The sequence below is a fragment of the Entelurus aequoreus genome, linkage group LG16 (assembly GCF_033978785.1).
Source record: "Entelurus aequoreus isolate RoL-2023_Sb linkage group LG16, RoL_Eaeq_v1.1, whole genome shotgun sequence".
In the NCBI taxonomy this organism is placed as follows: Eukaryota; Metazoa; Chordata; class Actinopteri; order Syngnathiformes; family Syngnathidae; genus Entelurus; species Entelurus aequoreus.
In genome coordinates, this window is record NC_084746.1 from 29,624,267 (window position 1) to 29,647,568 (window position 23,302).

The following is a 23,302-nucleotide window of genomic DNA, read 5'->3' on the forward strand; positions in this document are numbered from 1 at the left end:
ATGTCTCTGTACATTGCTGCATTCATCTTAGTCTAGTCAGGGAGGTGACCAAGAACCCGATGGTCACTCTGTCAGAGCTACGGCATTATTCTTTAGAGAAAGGAGAACCTTCCAGACGGACAACCATCTCTGCAGTAAACCACCAATAAGGCCTGTATGGTATACTGGCCAGTCAGAAGGCATTTCTTAGTGTAGCATGGTGGTGGCAGCATCATGCTGCGGGGATGGTTTTCAGCGGCAGGAACTCTGAGACTGGTCAGGAGAGAGGGAAAGATGAATGCACAGAGACATCCTGGATAAAAAACTACACTTCCCATCCAATTTGATGGAGTTTGTGAGGTGCTGCAAAAAGGAATAGGCAAAGAGCAATGAGCTAAACTGCCCAAAGATAGGTGTGCCAAGCTTGTAGCACCATATTCAAAAAGACTTGACGCTGTAATTGCTGCCAAAGGTGTATCAACAAAGTATTGAGCAAAATCTGTGAAAACGTATGTACATGAATTTTCTTTTTTTTTTCTTTTTTTAATACATTTGCAAAAGTTTTTATTTCTTTAATACTTTTCACATTGTCATTACAAGTTAAAGTTAAAGTACCAATGATTGTCACACACACTAGGTGTGGTGAAATTAACATGGGGTATTGTGTGTTTAATTTTGAGGACAAAAACATATTTATACCATTTTGGAATAAGGCTGTAACATAAGAAAATGTGGAAGAAGTGAAGGACTGTGAATACTTACCAGATGCACTGTACATTATTTAATAAATAACCAAAGAAAATTATTCTTAGGGTGTGAAAGAAAATACAGACATACAATCATCAGACACACATACAGCACAATTAGCAAACAATCTACAATTAATTGTACAATAAAAGAAGAGAGATAGATCATCCTTAATAGAGTATTAATACATTTAGAATTTAAGAGTCAAATAAATTATTTAAAAAGTAACATTAAAGGTGATTTACATAGCAAAGTAAAATATTTTGTTATAAAACTTTAAATCTGAATGGATTTTCTGTCATAATTTGTTTGGAAAGGGGATTCCATTCATACATTCTCCTATAAAAATGTTGTATTTTGATGTGAATTGCTGCTATCTTAGGTAAACTATTTTTTTTTTGCAAAAGCATGTCTGGTGGCATATTAATGTATATTCACCCTAAACAATACATAGAAAATAGAAAAAACAAATTGTCAGCAGTTACGCCTGCATCTTTACATGCATATGAATCAAAGGAATGAGGCAATGTAATTGCGCACTGAAGGACTCGCTCCCAGGAGTACAATAGAGTACAATGAGCCACTAAATAACGCTTTATTTTTATATTTTGTCATTTTATATACATGTTTCACACAACAAACAATCAAATACATGATTTTTTTTCTAGGTTATGTTTTTTTCTTCTTCTGGGAAATCAAAAGCACTGCTACCATGCCTTGTGGCTCTTGATTTTCAACATCTTGACATGAATCTAAACCTAAGATCTTTTAATTGTTTTGTAATGTAAAACATGTATATTAAATGACAAAATACAAAAATATAGCGTTATTTAGTGTAACAATTGTCCTCACCTGAACGAGTCTGTAGGCCCCATTTTTGGTTATGAAATTAATTGTTTATTACTGAATCAATTCAGGGAAATGTACATTTTGAAAATTGATAATTATTGTCATTAGAAATATTGTAAGTATTTTCCCCACTATTTATTCAGTATTTAATTTGTTTATTTTACAAAACCCAAAACCAGTGAAGATGGCACATTGTGTAAAATCGTAAATAAAAACAGAATACAATGATTTGCAAATCATTTTCCAACTTATATTCAATTGAATAGACTGCAAAGACAAGATATTTAATGTTCGGACTGAGAAACTGATTTTTTTTTTTTGCAAATAATCATTAACTTAGAATTTAAGGGCATCTAATGGAATTTAATGACCTCCTAATTTTAACTACACAGTAGACACTCTGGGGTCCTTGTACACATGCATGTGGGGGAGTTGGGGTTCGGCGCACCCCTCATTGCCTTGTCGGCCGGCGCGGATGCGGTCTGGTGGCCTGCCAGGCTTTTATTCATTTATTATTATTTATTTATTTATTTAATTTATTTAATTTATTATTCATTTTTATTTTTATTATTTACTTATTTTATTTTATTTTTATTTTTATTTTTATTGTATTTATTTATTTTTTTAAATATATTTTATTTATTTATTTATTTATGTTTTAATTATTATTATTATTTTTGTTTAATCTTATTATTTATTTCTGTGTGGCGTCGCGCGGGTCTCGCTTCCTGTTGGGTGGGGTCCGTGCCCGTGTGGCCCAACCTTGCGCTGTGGGGTCTCTATTGGTGACTTGATGTGGTGGCGGCGCGGCGCCCATGTCTGGTCTGGATGCTGTGTCTCGGTTGTTTGGGCGGTGGTGTGTTTGTGCGGGTTTGGGTTGGGGTGGTGGGGTCTCTTGGTGGGGGGGGTGTTTGTGTCTCTTGTTTGCGTGTTGGCGTTTGGGCTGGCTGGCGGGCTGGTGCTGGCTGGTCTCCATGATCCTGTTGGCGTGTGGTTGCCGGGCACAGTTTTTTTTTTGATCGCTTTGATTTGATTGGGTGGTGTTGGCTGTCTGGGGGTATTGCGGCTACTGTTTCTGCTGCCGTTTGTTTGTGGTGTGGGCGCCCGTGGCTGCTGGGTCTGGTGCAGGGGGGTGGCTGATGTTGTGACTGGTGGCAGCGCGCGTACGTGGTGGTTGTCGGGGCTGACAAGCTGTGTATATGTATGTATATGTGTGTGTATGTATGTATGTATGTATGTATGTATATTTTTATGTGTATGTGTATGTATGTGTATATATGTGTATATATATGTATAAAATGTGTATGTGTGTGTATGTGTACACGTGTATGTGTATGTACACTACCGTTCAAAAGTTTGGGGTCACATAGAGATGTCCTTATTTTTGAAGGAAAAGCACTGTACTTTTCAATGGGCACTAATACACCCCCCATACCATCACAGATGCTGGCTTTTGAACTTTGCGCCTATAACAGTCCGGATGGTTCTCGTCCACAGTTTCCAAAAACAATTTGAAATGTGGACTCGTCAGACCACTGAACACTGTTCCACTTTGCATCAGTCCATCTTAGATGAGCTTGGGCCCAGCAAAGCCGGCTGTGTTCCTGGGTGTTGTTGATAAATTACTTTCGCTTTGCAGAGTAGAGTTTTTAACTTCACTGGTTTTGGGATTTATTGGAACTTTGGTGATTTTTTTGTCTTTTTGTTTAAATAGATCTACAGCACTGCAACTGTCGTCCTCAGAATCTTACTGGAACATGTGTCACACCACAGACTCTTCTTATTAAGAAACAATTAAAAGGGTTTTACTGGGAGACCCCTACAGAGTCGTTCGATGCACCATTACATTTCCGCATTGCCTTGATTCATACACATGCGCAGATGCAGAGGGTGCATGAATTCTAATGCCAAGCAAGTTTGGCCAGAACAACTGAAAATCTGAAAATCAAACCTGCCTATCATTTTTGGGTCCTGCCGGGATTTCCAATCACTTCCTGTGCTCAATTTGTAACATAAACAAAATAGAAATCAATAAAGTTCTCATGAATAAATGCGATGTCGTTTGTAAGTTGTTATTCACATAACGAGATGAGTAACGGAGGAAGGGACATCTACTAAATTGCAAACACCAGATTTTGGCAGCTATGCACATCTGGAGTCATGTTGTACTTTTTCAGACATCAAAGTAGTCGCCACTGACTCAACAGTGCCTCCGCTGGTTGCTGCAAGGTACCGTATTTTTCGGACTATAAGGCGCACTTAAAATCCTTTCATTTTCTCAAAACTCGACAGTGCGCCTTATAACCCTGTGCGCCTAATGTATGGAACAATTTTGGTTGTACTTACTGACCTCGAAGCTATTTTATTTGGTACATGGTGGAATGATAAGTGTGACCAGTAGATGGCAGTCACACATAAGAGATACGTGTAGACTGCAATATGACTCAAGTAAACAACACCAAAATGTTATATGTTCCATTGAAAATATAGAACATAACACAGGGCGCTCAAAAATCTATGAAAATGTTTTAGTACGACTTTGGTAAGCTATGAAGCCGCACCGCTTGATGGATTGTACTGTGCTTCAACATACAAGTATTATTATGGTGTGTGTATAAGTTAAGACATATTATCTGGCCTTTTGTTTCGCAGTATTATGCAAAAGCAACTTTTCTTACCTTCTGGTACCTGCTGATCTGTATTTGGGATCTGCATAAATCCTGAAAATTAAGTCTGCCTTTGTAATCCGCAGTTGATAAGCTTCTTCTTTTTCTATATCTTCTTGTTATGGGACATTCATCCTCCACTGTTGCCATTTCTAATACAAAGTAGTGTAAAGTTCTTACTTATATTTGTCAGTAAACTCGCCATGAAAGCGCTAAAACATACCAGTGTAGTGAGTTTACTTTATTCACCCAAGGATCTTTGGTTATTAGAGAGTTCCGGTCAGACGGTTTTTCACGGGTCACATTTCCAACGTTGTTATTGCACTAATGAGCCACGGATGAGGGAATGCTGCTCCGTTATTGATTTAAGTAAAGTCGGAATGTCATTAAAACAGTTAGCTCCAACTTTTGACACTTCTTCCACTCCCGTCCTTGCACACTACACTGCTACAACAAAGATGACGGGGAGAAGACGCTGTCGAAGGTGAGCCACGTAAATAAAAAACAGCGCATCCTTGAAGATGAAGATGATCTGTAAAACATAATCCATGCAACATTTTTACCAAAGAACCACCATCACATATTATGTAGACCAGTGTTTTTCAACCACTGTGCCGCGATACAGTCTGATGTGCCGAGGGAGATTATGTAATTTTACCTATTTGGACCCCAAAAAAGGGACAGGCGGTAGAAAATGAATGGATGGATGGATGGGTTCAAAACATTTTTTGCAAACCAGTAATTATAGTTTGCAAATTATGTGTTGTTGTTGAGTGTCGGTGCTGTCTAGAGCTTGGCCGAGTAACAGTGTAATACTCTTCCATATCAGTAGGTGGCAGGAGGTAGCTAATTGCTTTGTAGCTGTCGGAAACAGCGGGAGGCAGCATGCAGGTGAAAAGGTGTCTAATGCTTAAACCAAAAATAAACAAAAGGTGAGTGACCTTAAGAAAAGGCATTGAAGCTTAAGGAGGCTATGCAAAACAAAACTTAAACTAAACTGGCTACAAAGTAAACAAAAACAGAATGCTGGACGACAGCAAAGACTTACTGTGGAGCAGAGACGGACGGCGTCCACAAAGTACATCCGTACATGAGATGACAATCAACAATGTCCACACAAAGAAGGATAAAAACAACTGAGATATTCTTGATTGCTAAAACAAAGTAGATGCGGGAAATATTGCTCAAAGGAAGACATGAAACTGTTACAGGAAAATACCAACAACAACAAAAAGCCACCAAAATAGGAGCGCAGGACAAGAACTAAAACACTACACACAGGAAAACAGCAAACAACTCAAAATAAGTCACGGCGTGATGTGACAGGTCGTGACAGTACACCTACTTTGAGACAAGAGCTATTATGATGCATGGTTGGTTATGGTTTCAAGTCATATCCAACAATTGCGACAACGACTTTTTACTGTCAACGGAGTTTCCTTTTTTAATAATTTCTGCTGGTGGTGTGCCTTTGGATTTTTTCAACGAAAAAAAGAAAGGTTGAAAACCATTGATGTACACCACAAGAAAGTGTTTTTCATTTAGAAAGAAAAAATCATAATATGACTCCTTTAATGCGCCCTATAATCCGGTGCGCTTTTTGTATGAAAAAAGACCAGACTAGACCCTCCGGTGCGCCCTATGGCCCATAAATTACGGTAGTTCATTAATTACTTGAAACAATTATTTCAACACAATCCTTGTTCATTAATTATGACCCTCTTTAGTGTACACATTATACAAAACGTAATGAACTACAAGCTCTAGCACACTTGCACATGTTCTGTTTTGTTTACCACCACAAATAACCAAGTTAATGCATTTTCAATATCCCATAATGTGCAACAGTATATTGTCCATTACAGTGAGGCGGACCGTTCCAAGAAAATGTGATGGCGAGCAACGATTCCAATCACATCATTTGTCATTGGCGTGCCCTTAATCGCCCCTGAGAGTCTTGGTACTACGTTGTCAAACAAGGCTTAACGGGTGTGTTGTCTGCCACAGTCACACTGCAGGCAACACTGTTTATATTTACCTGGATGCCATGCTGAACTAAATAAGCTCTGTAATAGGACTCTTATCAAAGACTTGCCAATCTTTGGTGGGCTCAGCGAGCGTGCTTTTGCTCTACTGTTGCAAACTGGCTATTAGGAATAAAAAGTCAGCACACATCAATGCGGCGACTGCATAATAATAACAGTAACAGTACAGCTTTGAACTGAGTAATTCCATTGCTAGAGCACAAGAGGGCAAAACAGTCTTCCTGGGGAAAATCTGAATACCTTGATTTATGATAGAATGCAGACGAGGGTAAAAAGAAATGTTCTTTAGTATTGCCCCTCACATGATGAGTGTGTGTGTGTGTGTGTGTGTGTGTGTGTGTGTGTGTGTGTGTGTGTGTGTGTGTGTGTGTGTGTGTGTGTGTGTGTGTGTGTGTGTGTGTGTGTGTGTGTGTGTGTGTGTGTGTTCTTGTATTTCTACCCTTCTTGAGACATCAACAAGGAAAAGTACCTTCCATATGGGGACCGGTGAACAAGTTAGGACCGAAATCATGGTCCCAAAACAAAAAAACATTGCATCTAATAGAGAATGTCTCATATGCACCCCTGGTGGTGAAATCTTTTAAAATGAGGGTGGTCCCAAAAAGGAGGGATTTTTCAAATTGACTGGGTGTCGGTTTTAAAAGTGATCCCCCTCTGGTGAACGTGTGAAATGTTCACCAGAACATTAGACAAAATTTGTAATAACAAGTGTGTGTAAGAAATTGAAATGCACCCCCTTTGGCCAAAATTAGTAAAAAAATATATATATGTATGTATATAGAGACATACTGTAATAACTTGAAGTAAATAATGATTAAAAACCAATTACCAACAAAAAATAAAAATACAAATTAATTAACTAGAAGCAGTCTTTTTCTCATAATGTGTCGATTTTTTTCTTATAAAATTTGGAACAATTTCTCACATTCTTTCTGTTTCTGTAATATTGCAATATTTTCTTGTAAAATTGTTACTTTTTTATATAAAAGTATTACTTTTTAATGCAAAATGGTGACATTTGTCTTATAAAATTCTGACTTTTATCACAATATTGCCATTATTTTTTGTTGTTGTTGTAAAACAGTGACATTTTTTGAGTAAAATTATGACTTTTGTCATAATTTTGCCGAGTAAAATTCCGATTATTAATATAATAATGCCAAAATGTGAACGTTTTCTTATAAAATTGTGACTTTTGTCAAGCAAAATTACGACTCTTTTCATAAAATTGCCAAAATTTTAAGCTTTTCTTGTAAAATTAGGAATGTTATTGAGTAAACTTCCAATTTTTATCATAATATTGCACAAATGTTCAGTTTTTCTTGTACAATTTTGACTTGTGTTGAGTAAAATTACGACTTTTATTATGAAACTGCCCAAATTCCAAGTTTTTCTTGTGAAATTGTGACCTTTTTCTTATAAAATTCCAACTCATTTTTCACAACAAGCTGTTTTATATTTGCATAGTATGTATACCGTATATTATCAAATAAACGCCCTTGGGCAAATAACCGCCTATGTCTAAATAGCCGCCCATGGGCTGTTATTTGCATAATTTAGATTCAAATCATATTGATTTCATGAAGCCCAATTTATAAGCTAAAAGGAAAAGCAAAGGTGCAGTAATTCTGGTTATTACGGTAACAGCAGACGCGTGGAGTCCAGAGAGTTACATGACAATCAAAGGCTTAACGAAATCTGTGCCGTGATGGCTTACGTTACGTGGGGATTCTGGGTAATCAACATATTGCAATGGGTCACCGCATATAGCGTAACACACACTCAACGACAACAACAAACCCACGAGGAAAAGTTTCAACATGGCAAGCAACAGTAGCAGTGAGTTGAATGAACAGGATACCGGTACACCACAACTGATGGACGGGAATACTTTAAGGGGGCCAGGCAGTTTAACGTTGACCCAAAACGTGTACGAGAATGGAAACAAAAAAAGGGAGAACTACTATCTCAGTCGGCAATCGATGGAAAACGGGCTCGCTTATCTGGTGGAGGTAGGAAGAAAGTGAGCGACGAGCTTGATGCTAATTTGTGTCAGTGGATACATCACGTTCGTGGACTGAACCACCGTGTGTCCCGCAAAATGATCCGCATTAAGGCCAAGGAGTTGTATGCCGCCGCGAGTGACACGAGTGGTGTTTGGTGCAATGAGTGGCTGGCTTAATCGATTCCTGCGTCGGAATAACTTTACCCTCAGGAGGAGAACAACTGTTGCACAGAAGGACGCTCCCGTCGAGAAGAACTTGTGATTGAAGAGGAGGATGATGATGAGGGGGGCGAGGAGGGGGAAGGTTTTATAGTATACTTGGTACCATAATTTTATTTTTCCTGTATGCTGCTTTATTTATAACTTAGAGTACTGTAGCCTTTATTTTATTTAAGTGACAGTATTATTGTTCTGTTTTGATGGTGGGTTTTATACGTGAGTACTTGGTACCATAATTTTATTTTTCCCAGTAGGCTGCTTTATTTAAAAAGTGTATTTATTTTTAGTATTGGTATTCTATTTGACAATTGTTGCACTACTGCCATGTTGAAGCCTTGTTGATCTCTTGTCTTTTGATAGCCTACCTCATGTTGATCTCTTGTTTTTTTGTTTGTATGTTTACAATAGCTTTTACATTTAAAGTTTTTTGTACGAAAAAAAAAATACTGGACAGTAACCATTGTAACCAAATAATGGCCTGGTGCAGGCTGGTGCAAAAATAAATAAAAGCCTTGTGCAAATAACCGCCTGCTTCTTTTAAACGCCTGTCTCCTAAATAAATTTTGTGAAATAAACGCCCGGGCTACTATTTGGCAATATACGGTATATCATTAATGTTGTAAATATAAATCTTTATATATCTAGAAAGGAGTGGTCCTAAAGAGGTAGGCATATTTCAGAGGTCTCAAGAAGGTAACGAATACAAGAATGTGTGTGTGTGTGTGTGTGTGTGTGTGTGTGTGTGTGTGTGTGTGTGTGTGTGTGTGTGTGTGTGTGTGTGTGTGTGTGTGTGTGTGTGTGTGTGTGTGTGTGCGCGCACACGCCTCTGGAGGATCAGGGGTGCTGACAGGGGATAAAGTGTCCCCCTCTGCAATCAATACAGCTTTCCCCTTCACACTACAACTCTGTCAAAACTTAAAAAAAACAAAACAGGAAATTGTCTCAAAACGCAGCGCGTGATTACCCAAAAGAGGCGGGGCTTGGTTGGTATCACGGCCGTGCCAGCAACTTGATGGTTCCAAGTTCGCTTCCCGCTTCCTAGTCACTGCTGTTGTGTCCTTGGGCAAAAAAACTATACCACAGGCCTGGGCAATTATTGTGTCTGGGGGCCGGTATATCTATTTTTAGGAACACTAATACAAAACCTCACAATAATGTCTGATTGAATGCTAAAAACGTTATGACAAAGATAAAGATAATGGGTTTCACTATGTAAAGCGCTTAGAGTCACTAGAGAAAAAGCGCTATATAAATATAATTAACTTCACTGTTTAAAAACACACAACAGTGGCCCAAAAGTGTAATGTCCACAGTGTCCAAACTCAAGGAGTAACTTGTTTTTCTTGTGTATTCGCTTCATTCACTCTTTTGTGTTCATGTTAGGCACTTGAGTGATAAAGTCCTGCGGGTGCTAACAAACTGCTGACGGAATGACAAGTAACAGCTGCCTAAGGAGTCTAAGGTTGCTTGGTCAGCACATTTCTTGGTGAGATTCCTCAAATCTTTGTAGTCTGGGTTTTTTTATGCCATAATCAATTTTGTACTATCTCAGTAGTAGATACCGATACCAATAAATGTTCTAAATTCTCGAAACGTTAAACATACAGTATATTTAAAAAAAACTGAACCCAGGCACTTTTAAAATCACAACTTTACTGAAAGCTGTTTCATAGTGCCAGGAAGTGTCACTATGCTTTAATATCTTTTAGCCCATAATTTAAAATGCAGTAGCAGCTGCCAAGATGCACATTCAAAACAGAACAGCAGTGTTCTATAACCTCCAAGTATATCAAAACAAACAATATTGTGCTTATAAATATGCTCATAAATACCAAAAATGGTCCTTTACTTTACATTCTAAAAATAACAGCAGTGTAGTGGGCCCTATAAGTGTATAAAACACAAGACACATTGTTCTGGGGTTGTCCTGATACCAATATTGTGGTACCGGTGCCGGTACCAAAATGTATTTCGATACTTTTCAATACTTTTTGATACTATTCAAATTAAATGGCACCACAAAAATTGCATTATTGGCTTCATTTTAACAAAAAATCTTACGGTACATTAAACATATGTTTCTTATTGCAATTAAAGAACAATTTTGGCATTAAATAAAATAGTGAACATACGAGACAACTTGTCTTTTAGTAGTAAGTAAGCAAACAAAGGCTCCTAATTTGTCTGCTGACGTATGCAGTAACATATTGTGTCATTTATCATTTTATTATTTTGTCAAAATTATAAAGGACAAGCTATAAAATGAATTATTAATCAATTTCTTCATTTACTGTTAATATCTGCTTATTTTTCATTTTTAACATGTTCTTTTTACACTTTTATTAAAATGTAATCTCCTGTTAAAATGTAATAATCACTTATTCTTCTGTTGTTTGAATACTTTACATTAGTTTTGGATGATGCCACAAATTTATGTATCGATCCGATACCAAGTAATTACAGGATCATAAATTGGTCATATTAAAAATCCTCATGTGTCATCTTGACATATTTACTGATAATATGAATTTATAAAAAAAGGAAAAAAGATTCTGTGATGATAAAAAATATTGATGTAATATTAGTAGTATCGACTAGATACGCTATTGTACTTGGTATAATTTTTGCGTTCAGCAAATGTATTCGATTACCGAATAAATGTATGACACAAGATACACCTCTCTTTCACCTTTAATAAGTGCCTCTACCCGCTAAATATAGCGACAAAGTAGCTAAAGTGCATCACTTATCATTTCTGCTATAACATATTCTCTGGCAAACCAAGCACGTATGAAGTGGAGTTACACTACATCCACAGGTATGCTACACTGCCACACTTCCATCCATCCATCCATTTTCTACTGCTTGTCCCACATGTATTACATTAGAATTTGTTTATGAGTGGAGAATGGAACTGCCAAATTTGTGACAGGCAAAATACATTAAAACAACGTTAAGAACTTTTAGAATTAGGTCCTGACGTTGAGCAACTCAAACATAAAGTTGAAACAACATGCTTTTTGACGACATTTAATCAGTGTTGGGTTCTGCCGTTGATTTGACCATTGAATTTTGGTCATTTCCAAAACCAATATTCTACAACGCAAACTCAACGTTGAAACAACATGCTTTTTGTTGACATTTATTCAATGTCAGGTTGTGACGTTGATTTGACCATTGAAATGTGGTAATTTCCCAACCAACAATGTGGATCCAATGTTTACCATCAACGTTGTGTCAATTTACAAATACAACTATTTTTCAACGTTGTTCCAAAGTCAGTTTTAAAGGACATGTACAGTATGTATAATCAACATTGTATCAATGTCTTGTGCCTGCTGGTAAGAATCTGGATACAGGTGCAAATCCAGGGATGATTTGTTACTATAATGACCCAAATATAAGATTTGTTTTAAATGTGGACAACAGTCGGAAAAAGATGTGTTTTTAATGTTGGGGGTTGAGAGATGTATTAACTAATAGGTGGTGCAAATGATCTGCACAGACAGTTATGATGCAACTCCAAAGATAATGGTAATCAATGAAGCAGAGTGATCAAAAACTGCCATGCAGCTAAGAAAAGGATTAGTAAAAGTTGACAAATGAAACATAATTTTAGTCTTACATTTTTTTTCCCAAAAACGGGGCTTAAAAATAACCTTCTTTCCATTCCATACATTTGTGTTTGTTTCATTGTGTGCACATTCATTTCAGCATGAACCAGTGCAAGAGTCTGAATCTATTTAATCATATTTTGGTCCGTGAGGTTTGAGGTGTTTGTTTGCCTTCCTGCATACAGCATGTGGGGTTCAAACTTCTCCCATAGTGAGACTACTTGTATGCACGGCGGCAAAAGTGCTTCCTCTCAACACTCCTGCTGTGTTACTGTTGAAATCAACAAACGCTTGACTGCACAGGGGTCCCCCCACATATCCTGTGGTGACTTTGCCTGCAGACGTCTTTGAAGTTGCCTTTTTTTGTTGCATTGGCAATTTTTTCAAACTCTCGACACACTACACAGGTAGAGTCTCTAAATGTGACAATGGAAGTTTTAAAGCAGATCACAATTCCTTCAGGGACGCTGATCGTTTTTTGAATATAATGGTTATTCCCAAAGGAAGCCAAATAATTAATCAAGTTTAAACTGCCACCAGTTCTCATTACACTCTAAGTACACACTTCTCAACTCTCATATAAGTTTATATATATGAATGTTCTCATTCATCCAGGTCATTGTAATCTCAGGGCATTCAATCGATCGCAACCGGACTGTTTGGTTTGTCTTAGAAGACGTTTCGCCTCTCATCCTAGTAGGCTTCATCAGTTCAAGTTCATAAACTTAGATTGGTCAGATCTAGTCTTAGACTTAGATTGGTTACATCTAGTCTAGCGGCTGGTGCCAAAACTCTAAATATTTATACTCCAAAACCCGGAGGTTGTGCCTGGGCAAGGATGGTTTCGCCCTATTGTAGTGAGAAAATCAACTGTTTTGAGGCAAACGAACAAACCTAACTGTCAAAGCCAGCGACAGTTGTTGAAGTGTGATTTCCCCTTGTTAGCATGGATGTATTGTGTGACAAAATGTTTGCTGTGGATCGACTACTACCAGCAGTCCAAAATAGTCGGAAACCCCCACGTTAGCATTCCAATCAGTTGTAAACAAATGGCACAAATGGCATTCTGGTCACTTTCTGTGACCAGAATGTTTCTAATTCCTGTTATTTGTTGGAGGCTAAATTGCAGAGTCTTTATATAATGTTTGAAAGGACAATGTTGTATGTGGGAGACCGGTGGTGTCGCAGACCACCTGCTCTGTTCAGAGATGGTTTTTCAACCTCACTCCTCTTTCGTACCATTCGTCCTCCCTGTCCAAAATCTGTACCTTTTTGTTCTCAAAAGAGTGCTGTTTCTCCCTGAGGTGCAGGTAGACAGCCGAGTCTTGGCCTGTAGAGTTTCCCCATCTATGCTGTGCCATACGTCAGCTTAGTGGTGGTTTTGTTTCCCCAATATATGAATCAATGCAGTCATCATTACACTGCATAGTATGCACATGATTGTTTTTGTGGGTGTGGAGTGTCCGGTCTTTAGGATGCACTAGTTCTCTGTCTCAGGGTGTTGCCTAGTTTGAAGTGTACTGGGATGTTGAGTTGGTTAAAAAATTATTCTGAGTGTCTCAGATAGACCTGAAACAGATGGAATGACAATATTTTTGCATCTGTCACATTTTCCTCCTCATCCACTCTGTTCTTGTTATTTCTTGAACTGGATGCACTTTTCACAAACGACCAGCTGGGGTGACCACAGAGAGAAACAGCACTCCTTTGAGAATAACAATGTACAGTTTCTGGACAGGGAGGGCGGATGGTACGAAAAAGGAGTGAAGGAAGCCATCAATGGTTAGGTTGAAAAATCATCCCTGAACAGAGGAGGTGGTCTGTGACACCACTTATCTCCCACATACAACACAGTACTTTCAACCATTCCTAAAAGACTCTGTAATTTAGCCCCCAACAAATATCAGGAGTGAGACTGAAGGTGTTATAGTATGGTATCTGTAGGAGGACAAAGACGAAACAAACCTTCTTAATTGTTAGAAAGCCCACTTTGTAATAGGTTTGTGTTTATGCTTCACTGATGAGAGTATTGGCGAGCACCGTTTTGTCCTACTAATTTCAGCGCCCCTTGAACTTACCGTTGTGTGGACTGTGACTCAACAGTTTAACATGTACAACTTTCTCCGACGCTGCCACAGAAAAACGTGTTTTATGCCGCTCCTTCTTTGTCTCATTTTGTCCACCAAACATTTTGCGCTGTGCGTGAATGCACAAAGGTGAGCTTTGTTGATGTTATTGACTTGTGGGGAGTGCTAATCAGGCATATTTGGTCACTACATGACTGCAAGCTAATCGCTGCTAATATGCTATTTAGGCATCATTATACCTCGTTTGTAGGTATATTTAATTTGTAAGTATATTTAATTTCCTTTACTTATGTACTCTGTGTATTTAGTTTATTTGTCTGTGTCTCATGACACATTATCTGTATGTAATATTGGCTGCATTTCTGATAGTTTCTTGTGTGCCATGTTGTTCCAGACCACAGTAAACGTTACCCAGCTTGCAAAGATTGTAATAAATCTATTAAAAGAAGACAGCCCGCCATTTCGTCCGGCCAAAAAGGAGGAGGATTAGCAGTTGTTTTTAAAAATGACTTTAAATGCCGTCAGATCCGCGTGCAATCCTCCTTTTCAAGCTTCGAACTGTGCATGTTTGAACTGGGTCTTTCTGATGTCGTCCTGTGTGCTGTCGTTTATCGACCACCCAAGTACCACAAAGACTTTATAACTGACTTTTCTGAATTTCTGGCTGAAATCCTGCCCAAATATGATCGTGTCCTTATTGTGGGTGATTTTAATATTCACACCTGCTGTCCAGACGAGTCGCTTCCCAGGAGCTTCCTGAATGTAATTGACTCTTTTAACTTCGTACAATCTGTATGTGGTTCCACACATGAACGCGGGCATACACTCGATTTAGTGCTCTCGTATGGTTTATGTGTTTTTAATTTGGACATTTGCGACGCTGTGTTCTCTGATCATATGCCGATCCTGTTTGATATTCCCACTCAGTGCCCGGTTAAATTGTGCGCTCCACCTCAACGCTCTCGCATGTTTAATTCTTCGTCTCCTGCTCTGTTCTCCTCAATTTGTTCGACTCTCTGTGAGGATAATTCTGCAGCCTCTGTATGTTTGAATACTGAAGAGTTGGTTTCTGGTTTCAACTCTATTTGTCTACAAACACTGGACACGATCGCTCCTTTCAAGTGCCGCCGCTCTAAAGCCACGCCTCAGCCCTGGTTGAATGACGTCACTCGGGCTGCCAGGCGCAAGTGTAGAATGGCAGAGAGAAAATGGAAAAAAGACAGGCTGCATGTGTCCTTTGCCATTTTTAAAGAAAGCTTGTTATCCTTTCAGATGACTGTAAAGGCAGAGATGAATATATATCTATCTCAGATTATATCTTCTAACTATATCAACCCCAGAGTTCTGTTTAAAACTATTAACACTGTCATTGATGCTCCCAAATCTGTTGGTTTTGATGCTTCTTTTGAATTCTGTGAAAATTGTCTCCATTTTTTCACTGACAAAATTGTGTCAACTAGAGCCAGTTTATCTCAGCCTTCATATGACTCTTCTGTTCCACTGAATTTCTCTTCTGTTTTCCATCAGTTTGAGCCGGTGTCCTTTTCTTTTTTAAATGACACAGTTAGTCATATGAAGACCTCTGGTTCTCCTGCAGACTCCCTCCCACCTCGCCTGTTTAAGGAGGTACTTGCTACTATTGGATCAAGTGTCCTTAACATTATCAATAGTAGCCTCTCTTCTGGAATAGTTCCAGTAGAGTTTAAACATGCAGTGGTACAACCTCTACTTAAAAAACCAAGCCTCGACCCCTCTCTCCTCTCTAACCTTAGACCTATCTCTAATCTTCCATACATTTCTAAAATATTAGAGAAGGTTGTCTACAGTCAATTGTTGCCCTTCTTAGAGGATAATGGTATCACTGAGTTGTTCCAGTACGGTTTTAAAGCCCTCCACAGCACAGAGTCAGCGCTTCTAAAAGTTTTTAACGATATCCTCCTGTCAACTGATTCTGGTAAATATGTTGTCCTGGTGCTTTTAGATCTGTCTGCTGCTTTCGACACTGTCGACCACGCCACCTTAATCACTCGTCTTGAGAACTGTGTGGGCATTAAGGGCGCCGCCCTCAACTGGTTCCGGTCGTACTTAACCGACAGGAGTTTTTGTGTAAAAATAGACAGTTTTATGTCTTCCACAGCTCCTTTACCACATGGGGTTCCCCAGGGCTCAATCCTTGCCCCCAATCTTATTTGCGCTTTACCTTCTCCCCCTTGGTTCTATTTTTAGGAAGTACGATATTGCATTTCATTTTTATGCCGATGATTGCCAGATTTATTTTCCCATGGCACAAAATAACACGGTTCAACGTCTTATTGACTGCCTGCACGACATCAAAGCCTGGCTTTCAGCTAACTTCCTGAGCCTAAATGAAGACAAAACAGAAGTTATGTTGTTCTGTCCAAGTCGCTCCCCCTCCCCCAACGTTGACCTCGGCACTCTGACCCCATATCTCAGCGACTGTGTCACAAACCTGGGGGTAAAGTTCGACTCAGATTTTAAATTCGAAAAACAAATCAGCAGCGTCGTACACAAAAGCTTTTATCAATTACGCCAAATAGCGAAAGTGAAACCGCTTCTATCAGGACATGATCTCGAGAAATTAATCCACGCCTTTATCTCGACTCGTCTTGACTACTGCAATGCCCTGTATGTAGGCATTAGCCAGGCCTCCCTCGCCCGCCTGCAGCTCGTGCAGAACTCTGCTGCTCGTCTGCTAACACAGACCCGCAGACGTGAGCACATCACCCCTATATTAGCGTCCCTTCACTGGCTCCCTGTGCGTTACAGAATCAATTTTAAACTCATTTTATTTGTTTTTAAATGTCTAAACAACCTTGCGCCAACATATCTCTCCGACCTCCTTCAGCCTTACTGCCCCACCCGATCCCTAAGATCAGCCGATCAGCTGCTACTGACGGTCCCGGACACAAGGCTGAAGCTTAGAGGTGACAGAGCTTTCGCTGCTGCTGCTCCCAAGCTCTGGAATGACCTACCTCTGAGTGTTAGACAAGCCTCCTCTCTTCCTGTTTTTAAATCTCTCTTAAAAACATACTTTTATTCCATGGCTTTTAACACTGAGTGATATCCATCCTGCAATGGCGCCCCATAATACACCTGCTGTGAACCTGTTTTTATGTTTTTATATTTTATTTATTTATTTTTTATCGTGTTCTGTTTGTGTTGTGTTGTGTTTACTCGGTTCTCGTATTATTTTTAACCTGCCCATTGTACAGCACTTTGGCTACCCCTGTGGTAAATTTTAAATGTGCTTTATAAATAAAGTTGATTTGATTTGATTTGATTTGATTTCCTTTAACTTGGACACACACGTGTATACCTTTGGCCATTCTAAGACAGTCATTTCCAGGAGTTATCTCACCCTCTGAGAAGTTTTACGAAAGTTTTCCAATGTTGTAAAAATGTGTAGAATAAATATTATATTTCAACGTTTCTGTCAACAAAGATTTGCGTCAGCTTGTGACACATAGTCATTTTGATAGTAGGCTAATATAGCTAATATAAACACTTACATCATTTGTTGCCTTCATTAAAACACAGTCGTGGTCAAAAGTTTACATACACTTGTAAAGAACATAATGTCATGGCTGTGTTGAGTTTCTAATCATTTCTACAACTCTTTTTTTTTTTTGATAGAGTGATTGGAGCACATACATGTTGGTCACAAAAACATTCATGAAATCTGCTGAGTCAAAAGTATGTTAATATTTGGTTACATGTCCCTTGGCAAGTTTCACTGCAATATGGCGCTTTTGGTAGCCATCCACAAGCTTCTGGCAAGCTTTTGGTTGAATTTTTGACCACTCCTCTTGACAAAATTGGTGCAGTTCAACTAGATGTGTTGGTTTTCTGACATGGACTTGTTTCTTCAGCATTGTCCACACATTTAAATCAGGACTTTGGGAAGGCCATTCTAAAACCTTAATTCTACCCTGATTTAGCCATTCCTTTACCACTTTTGAAGTGTGTTTGGGGTTGTCCTTTTGGAACACCCAACTGCGCCCAAGACTGATGATTTTAGGTTATCCTGAAGAATTTGGAGGTAATTCTCCTTTTTCATTGTCCCATTTACTCTCTGTAAAGCACCAGTTCCATTGGCAGCTAAACAGGCCCAGAGCATAATACGACCACCAACATGCTTCACGGTAGGTGTGGTGTTCGTGGGATTAAAGGCCTCACCTTTTCTCCTCCAAACAAATTAGTGGGTATTGTGGCCAAACAGCTAATTTTTTGTTTCATCTGACCACAGAACTTTCCTCCAGAAGGTCTTATCTTTGTCCATGTGATGTCAGATGAAACAAAAAAAATGAGCTGTTTGGCAGTGTGTATGTAAACCTTTGACCAGGACTGTATATAAATCGTTTAATTTTTTGCGGCTCCAGACAGATTACATTTTGGGTTGCCGACCCCTGCTTTAGGCATATTTACCTTACAATTTTTGGTAGAATTGCAAATGATCTGTGCATGCACACATACACTAGTTGCATTTCAATATATAGAGAAAGAGAAGTGCCACAACAAGTCTTACAAAGTAATACAGAGCGTGGAAATCCATTTGCAATTTTAGAGATGCTATCTCCTTTTTCCCTGTCATCTTCCTGTCTGAGGCCACACTAAATTGTAGTGTAGCAGACGGCTACAAGGCAGAGAAGGCACTGCGGTGTTGACGGTAAGGGAGCGACTCAGCGGGGAAAAGATTAAATCGTTGATCTGTGACCTCCACGCAGAAAATCATGACAGCAATAACAGGAGCTGTGTTGTGTGGATTGCTGTTTTACCGGGTAAGTTAGCAGATAAAGGTCGATACGTCCTTGTTAGACTGCGTACTGACAGCAGTCATCTGTAGAAAGTCATCTTTAACCATGAACATCGCGTTCTCAGTAGAAAGTGTGCAGATTACCATTACCTATTGAGTCATGTGACCTGCTGACATGCTCTTGAGGGCATGAAAGAAAGAAAGAAAAAGGTAGACGAAACATACTTCTTTGAGCAGTTCGGGTGTATGTTGCTTCTCCAATCAGTCATCCAGGTCAATGTCTGTCTAGAAGAAGCACAATGGTAGTTTCTCCATGGGGAGGTAAAGGAATGAGTCGATGAAGGAAGAGTGCGTTAAAAGACAGCAAACAGAATGTTGGGACCATCTTGTAAATGATTAAACTTCAGTGCATTGGAGAAAAAGGCGATGTGACCTTTGTTGGAGATCTTGTCATCATCCATCCTGCAGCTTCGTCCTTGGTGACGAGTGATTCATCCCTCAGGCTCAACAAGCACACATCCAATAAAACACGTCTGTCTTCTGGAGAGGAAGGAAAAAGAGGAGGATGAATTGGGAGCACCAAATCCTTTCTGAGGAGCCTCGTCTTAAGCCAGAGTAGTGAGAGCTTGCCAGGCATAATTGGATTTTATTTTGTTGTGCAGGGAGGGGAACTGAAGAACGCTGAGCTGGTACAGGCAGCATGTCTAAGTCACTCGCATAATACAAAGAGGCCAGACGGAGATCGAGAAAACCATTCCTTTATGCTACTTTCTTCGGAAAAATTACTTCTTTAAGATTGTATCCCATTGGAAATAATACTAAAAGTCAGTTCTGGTGTCAAACTGTCAGCATCACAAAACATACCCGCTGTACAGACAATGTTTTAAGCAGTGGTGGACCAGAAATCATGATCATATTCAAAGATAAAAGTAATTTTTAATTTAATTTGGAATTAGTGTCAGAAAAAATCCTCCACAAATGTCTAAAGAAAAAGCAAAATATAACACAGTGTTTATCCATTGATGCTGTAATCTTGAGACTGTGTGTGAGTGAGAACATTTTAACAAGAAATGGGCAACAAATTATGTTAGTATCTGCTTTTAAATATTTAGGATTTTTAATTGATGACCACTTGAGTTTTAAGGAGCACATTCAGTATGTTGTAAAAAAAACTGAAACTTTAACTGGGATTTTATTATAGAAACAAGTCTTGCTTTTCTTTTACTGTGAAACAGAAATTGGTGGAAACAACCTTTTTACCTGTTATTGACTATAGAGATGTGTTGTACATGAATGCTACTGCTGGTTGTCTCCACAAGCTGGATAGTGTGTACCACGAGTCACTGAGATTCATCACCAACTGCGCTCCCCTTACTCACCATTGCGTATTATACTCAATGGTTAACTGGACATATTTATGTGCTCGACGCCTCAATCGTTGGTATGTTTTCATCTACAAAACCATTCTGGGTATCACTATATAAATGGGACCCATTACCTCCCTGCTTGGCACTCAGCATCAAGGGTTGGAATTGGGGGTTAAATCACCAAAATGATTCCCGGGCGCGGCGCCGCTGCTGCCCACTGCTCCCCAAGGGGATGGGTCAAATGCAGAGGACAAATTTCACCACACCTAGTGTGTGTGTGACAATCATTGGTACTTTAACTTTAACTTTAACTTAACTCCATCTTATCTGTCTTGTCTTTTAACAAAGAAACAAGGAAGTCACAAACTTCGTTCAATGAATGTTCTGCAATTTGTCGTCCCCAAAGAAAGCATTTAGGTTTTCAGCACCGAAGGCTTGGAATAACCTACAATCGAATATTAAACTTCAAACCCTTGTTACGTTGAATGAGCTTAAAGCTTCTGTGAAAGGACTGCAGTCTACCTTGTCTGTATGCACATGTGTCATGTGAGCAAGTTTTAATGTTGTAAATGTGATGTTTTATGTATTTGTTTACTGTTTTTAATGTAACCTTGCTGCTGCCCTCTTGGCCAGGTCTCCCTTGGAAAAGAGATCTTTGATCTCAATGGGATTTTACCTGGTTAAATAAAGGCTAAATAAAAAAAATAAAAAATAAAAAATGTGTGGTATACTGATATACTGCTTTTTTTGTCGTAAACACGCCCGAAAAAGCCAAAAATAAATACATAAATAAATATAAAAGTAAAGATAAAGATAAACGTAATTTTTAATTTACTTTCTATAAATATGTACAATTATTCATATTCTCTTCATGTCATATTATGCTCTTTCCAGTGCTGTTGTTTTTAGTTTTAGTTTGTATCCAATCAGAATTCAGCTAGCTTATGTTGCCATGATGTACGAAATCTGACCTGAGCCTTCAGAATCAACAATGCAGGTGTCTGTGCACTGTCAGTGAACGGACACATTCGGTTACTAGACAATTGCCATAGCCAATCAGATCACAAGTTGTTGTCGTCAGTAAGGCCTTCTAGCTGGACTTACGCTGTGATTGGATACTCACAGTTTGCGAAAAGAGGAAGTGGCACCGGAGCCATACAATATTTAGGTAGGTCTTTATTGTCATTGCACAAGTACGAGCCATAGAAAGCCATAGAAAACTCACCGGTACTCACAACGAAGGAGAGCAAAATATTGATTAGGTAGCAGATATATATTTGCAAGGCCATTTTTAAGATGGATACTTAAGAGAAACTATATCTTGTGAGACGAGGTCGGCCAACACCGGAAGCTATCCCGGCGGTGAAAGGGTTTTCCTGCAACTTTCACGCGAATCAACCGACAACGGTACCACTGGCTTATACGGCGTCAAATGAGTGCTACAAATTGTGAGTTCAGAGATTTTATTTCTTAATTTTTTCATGTTTCATACAATTATTTTAATTCTGACAGTACCACATAAGATATGTTTTAATTGCTGAAGCAGGTTTATTGAATGTTTAAATGCACCATAAAAGGAAGTTGAATTGACTCCCTGCATGGCGCTTGTTTTACATGTTTAACTGTCTGTTTAAAAAAAGAATTAAAAAATGATACAATAAAAATAAAATAACACAAAACTACTCACTCTTTCATCACATGCAGCATATTAGGAATCTGAACTGACTTCTTGCATGCCGCTTGTTTTACATTCATAACTGTCAGATATCTGTAAAAAAAAAAAAAATCAAATTCAGATACTATACAATCAAACTAAAATAAGACAAACCTACTCACCATTTCATCACATGCAGCATACTAGGGAGTTGAACTGACTTCCTGTATGGTGCTTGTTTTACATTATTAACTGTCATAAAAATGTAGAACGTCATTTAAACACATTACAATAAAACTACAATAAGACAAATCTACTCACCCTTTCACCTTGTGCAGAATTCAGGAAGCTGACCTGATTTCCTACTTTGCCCTTGTTTTACATTCTTACATGTGTAAAAAAAAATTGCCTGAACTCATACAATACAATTTAGATAACAGAAAATGACTCACCCTTTTGTTACATCCTGCATGGCGTTTATTTTGTCATGATCCGCTGCCCGGATCATGTTTGTTTAATTTTTGACTCCCTCAGTTCCTGTTTTCAGCACCCCTAGGTCTGTGTTTTTAGTTGCCATGACTGCAGCTTGTTTTCACCTGCCTCTGATTAGTGTTCGGGATGCTCACCTGTTCCTGGGCACTAATCAGAGAGCTACTTATTCCCGTTTTTCGCCACACTCAGTCTGGTTTTCTTATTTGCTTATGCAACGCATTACGTTTGAGTTCCTGCGGCATCTTGGGAGAACAATTTGCGCATAAACATGCGACCCAAGCGTAACATTATTTTCATTCTTTACTGTCAAGCATGTGTAAAAAGAAAAAAAGTTTAACCTGATACAATAAAATAACAGAAAACTAATTACCCTTTCATCACATGCAGCAAACAAGGAAGTTGAACTGACTTCCTACATGACATGTTTTTACATTCTTAACCGTCATATATGTGCAAAAACAATCTAAACACGATACAATAAAACTAAAATGAGACAAACCTACGCAGCCTTTTAATCACATTAAACATATGAGGAAGTGGAACTTTTTTTTACAATCAATTTAAACTGACCGTATTTTTGGACCATAAGGCCCAATTATAATTTTTTTAAAAAAGATAGAACCTGGTGTGCCTAATATTGGGATTAATTCTGGTTGTGCTTACCAACCACAAAGCAATTTGACTTGGTACATAGTGTAATGATAAGTGTGACCAGAAGATGGCAGTCACACATAAGAGATACCTGTGCACTGCAGTTTGACCACCTGTTCAATAAAAGATGCTAGCAAAGCAAGTACAAAACGT

The 23,302-nt window shown here is 38.7% G+C and overlaps 1 protein-coding gene across 1 annotated transcript in view; it reads right to left on the bottom strand.

The window, feature by feature from the left end:
• Positions 1-22,301, bottom strand: part of tnr (tenascin R (restrictin, janusin)) — a 435,043-nt gene extending 412,742 nt beyond the window's left edge. The window contains exons 1-2 of the mRNA XM_062022570.1: positions 22,040-22,301; positions 19,211-19,525 (exon numbers count right to left, since the gene is read on the bottom strand). The gene's annotated coding sequence lies outside the window, so the exon portion shown is untranslated. The remainder of the gene's footprint in view (positions 1-19,210; positions 19,526-22,039) is intronic.
• Between the last annotated feature and the right edge of the window lie 1,001 nt (positions 22,302-23,302).